This window comes from Gnatocerus cornutus, unplaced genomic scaffold (assembly GCF_029298725.1).
Source record: "Gnatocerus cornutus isolate USDA-ARS CGAHR unplaced genomic scaffold, icGnaCorn1.1 ctg00000028.1, whole genome shotgun sequence".
Taxonomy (NCBI): domain Eukaryota; kingdom Metazoa; phylum Arthropoda; class Insecta; order Coleoptera; family Tenebrionidae; genus Gnatocerus; species Gnatocerus cornutus.
Window position 1 is genome coordinate 1,286,059 of NW_028275378.1, and position 3,005 is coordinate 1,289,063.

A 3,005-nucleotide genomic window follows, 5' to 3' on the forward strand; every position below is an offset into this window, starting at 1 on the left:
AAATTTGCGGTTTTCTGTAAGAATTTTGATGATTTCGTGCAGAATTCTGCTGTTTTCTTGCAATTCAGCCGTTGAATCTTGGTAAAAAGTCATGATTTTGTAGATTTCGTTCTCTTCTTTGCGAATTCAAGCCAGAAAACAACGACAATCGGCGAGAAATCGTCGTTTTGCATCGAAATATGCGGTTTTCTGTAAGAATTTTGATGATTTCGTGCAGAATTCTGCTGTTTTCTTGCAATTCAGCCGTTGAATCTTGGTAAAAAGTCACGATTTTGTAGGTTTCGTGCTCTTCTTTGCGAATTCAAGCCAGAAAACAAGGAAAATCGGCGAGAAATCTTCGTTTTGCATCGAAATATGCGGTTTTCTGTAAGAATTTTGATGATTTCGTGCAGAATTCTGCTGTTTTCTTGCAATTCAGCCGTTGAATCTTGGTAAAAAGGCATGATTTTGTAGATTTCGTGCTCTTCTTAGCGAATTCAAGCCAGAAAACAACGAAAATCAGCGAGAAATCGTCGTTTTGCATCGAAATTTGCGGTTTTCTGTAAGAATTTTGATGATTTCGTGCAGAATTCTGCTGTTTTCTTGCAATTCAGCCGTTGAATCTTGGTAAAAAGTCACGATTTTGTAGGTTTCGTGCTCTTCTTTGCGAATTCAAGCCAGAAAACAACGAAAATCGGCGAGAAATCGTCGTTTTGCATCGAAATATGCGGTTTTCTGTAAGAATTTTGATGATTTCGTGCAGAATTCTGCTGTTTTCTTGCAATTCAGCCGTTGAATCTTGGTAAAAAGTCATGATTTTGTAGGTTTCGTGCTCTTCTTTGCGAATTCAAGATAGAAAACAACGAAAATCAGCGAGAAATCGTCGTTTTGCATCGAAATTTGCGGTTTTCTGTAAGAATTTTGATGATTTCGTGGATAATTCTGCTGTTTTCTTGCAATTCAGCCGTTGAATCTTGGTAAAAAGTCACGATTTTGTAGATTTCGTGCTCTTCTTTGCGAATTCAAGCCAGAAAACAACGAAAATCGGCGAGAAATCGTCGTTTTGCATCGAAATATGCGGTTTTCTGTAAGAATTTTGATGATTTCGTGCAGAATTCTGCTGTTTTCTTGCAATTCAGCCGTTGAATCTTGGTAAAAAGTCATGATTTTGTAGGTTTCGTGCTCTTCTTTGCGAATTCAAGATAGAAAACAACGAAAATCAGCGAGAAATCGTCGTTTTGCATCGAAATTTGCGGTTTTCTGTAAGAATTTTGATGATTTCGTGCAGAATTCTGCTGTTTTCTTGCAATTCAGCCGTTGAATCTTGGTAAAAAGTCATGATTTTGTAGATTTCGTTCTCTTCTTTGCGAATTCAAGCCAGAAAACAACGACAATCGGCGAGAAATCGTCGTTTTGCATCGAAATATGCGGTTTTCTGTAAGAATTTTGATGATTTCGTGCAGAATTCTGCTGTTTTCTTGCAATTCAGCCGTTGAATCTTGGTAAAAAGTCACGATTTTGTAGGTTTCGTGCTCTTCTTTGCGAATTCAAGCCAGAAAACAAGGAAAATCGGCGAGAAATCGTCGTTTTGCATCGAAATATGCGGTTTTCTGTAAGAATTTTGATGATTTCGTGCAGAATTCTGCTGTTTTCTTGCAATTCAGCCGTTGAATCTTGGTAAAAAGGCATGATTTTGTAGATTTCGTGCTCTTCTTAGCGAATTCAAGCCAGAAAACAACGAAAATCAGCGAGAAATCGTCGTTTTGCATCGAAATTTGCGGTTTTCTGTAAGAATTTTGATGATTTCGTGCAGAATTCTGCTGTTTTCTTGCAATTCAGCCGTTGAATCTTGGTAAAAAGTCACGATTTTGTAGGTTTCGTGCTCTTCTTTGCGAATTCAAGCCAGAAAACAACGAAAATCGGCGAGAAATCGTCGTTTTGCATCGAAATATGCGGTTTTCTGTAAGAATTTTGATGATTTCGTGCAGAATTCTGCTGTTTTCTTGCAATTCAGCCGTTGAATCTTGGTAAAAAGTCATGATTTTGTAGGTTTCGTGCTCTTCTTTGCGAATTCAAGATAGAAAACAACGAAAATCAGCGAGAAATCGTCGTTTTGCATCGAAATTTGCGGTTTTCTGTAAGAATTTTGATGATTTCGTGGATAATTCTGCTGTTTTCTTGCAATTCAGCCGTTGAATCTTGGTAAAAAGTCACGATTTTGTAGATTTCGTGCTCTTCTTTGCGAATTCAAGCCAGAAAACAACGAAAATCGGCGAGAAATCGTCGTTTTGCATCGAAATATGCGGTTTTCTGTAAGAATTTTGATGATTTCGTGCAGAATTCTGCTGTTTTCTTGCAATTCAGCCGTTGAATCTTGGTAAAAAGTCATGATTTTGTAGGTTTCGTGCTCTTCTTTGCGAATTCAAGATAGAAAACAACGAAAATCAGCGAGAAATCGTCGTTTTGCATCGAAATTTGCGGTTTTCTGTAAGAATTTTGATGATTTCGTGCAGAATTCTGCTGTTTTCTTGCAATTCAGCCGTTGAATCTTGGTAAAAAGTCATGATTTTGTAGATTTCGTTCTCTTCTTTGCGAATTCAAGCCAGAAAACAAGGAAAATCGGCGAGAAATCGTCGTTTTGCATCGAAATATGCGGTTTTCTGTAAGAATTTTGATGATTTCGTGCAGAATTCTGCTGTTTTCTTGCAATTCAGCAGTTGAATCTTGGTAAAAAGTTATGATTTTGTAGATTTCGTGCTTTTCTTTGCGAATTCAAGCCAGAAAACAACGAAAATCGGCGAGAAATCGTCGTTTTGCATCGAAATATGCGGTTTTCTGTAAAAACTTTGATGATTTCGTGCAGAATTCTGCTGTTTTCTTGCAATTCAGCCGTTGAATTTTGGTAAAAAGTCATGATTTTGTAGATTTCGTTCTCTTCTTTGCGAATTCAAGCCAGAAAACAACGAAAATCGGCGAGAAATCGTCGTTTTGCATCGAAATATGCGGTTTTCTGTAAGAATTTTGAT